At 49.1% G+C, this 799-nt stretch overlaps 1 protein-coding gene across 1 annotated transcript in view; it reads right to left on the bottom strand.

The window, feature by feature from the left end:
* Positions 1 to 799, bottom strand: part of LOC103269223 (voltage-dependent L-type calcium channel subunit beta-1) — a 12482-nt gene that overhangs the window by 8137 nt on the left and 3546 nt on the right. The gene's annotated exons all lie outside the window — the stretch shown is intronic.

The raw sequence follows: 799 nt of genomic DNA, 5'->3' as shown, positions 1-799 counted from the left end.
GTGAGACTCCAACTCAAAAAAAAAAAACCAGGTCAAGTGCAATAGCTCACACCTGCGATCCCAGCACTTTGGGAGTCCAAGGCGAGAGGATTGCCTGAGTCCAGGAGTTCAAGGCCAGCCTGGGCAACATGGCCAGACCTCATCTCCACAAAAAAATCAAAAAATTAGCCAGGCGTGGTGGTGTGTGCCTGTAGTCCCAGCTACTTGGAAGGTTGAGGCTGGAGGATCTCCTGAGCCCAGGAGGTTGAGGCTGCAGTAAGCCATGATTGTGCCACTGCATGCCAGCCTGCTGTGACAAAGTGAGACTCTAAATAACTTATAAACCACCCAGGGCTAGGATTTGAACTCTATGCTGTCTTCTAACTTCAAATCCCTCACCTAAACCCTTCTTCCATGCTTCCCAGATCCCCACTAACTTCTAGGAGGGAAAATTAATGGAGCTACCAGACAACAAAGAAGGCGATCGGCCTTCCTACTGACTTCCTCTCCATCAAAGCCCAAACGAGGACAGTCCAGCAAAAGGGCTGAAATCACAGAAGAGAGACCTCCCAACTGTCAAGTAGCTACGTGACACTGGGACAAACAGCACAGAATTCTTTCAGTTTTCTGGTCCAAGGATGGGAGGTCAACCAGAGTGGAGATGAAGACTGGTCTTGGTGACCCTAATCATCATATTAACTGTAGTTAACATGGCCAGGCACAGTGACTCACGCCTAAAATCCCAGCACTTTGGGAGGCCAAGGTGGAAGGACTGCTTTAGCTCCAGAATTTGAGACTAGCCTAGGCAACACAGGAAAAC

The sequence above is a fragment of the Carlito syrichta genome, unplaced genomic scaffold (genome assembly GCF_000164805.1).
Source record: "Carlito syrichta isolate Samal-C Ts95f unplaced genomic scaffold, Tarsius_syrichta-2.0.1 Scaffold309114, whole genome shotgun sequence".
Lineage (NCBI taxonomy): Eukaryota > Metazoa > Chordata > Mammalia > Primates > Tarsiidae > Carlito > Carlito syrichta.
The sequence above is the reverse complement of the archived record's forward strand: the minus strand, read 5'-3'. Positions and strand labels throughout refer to the sequence as shown.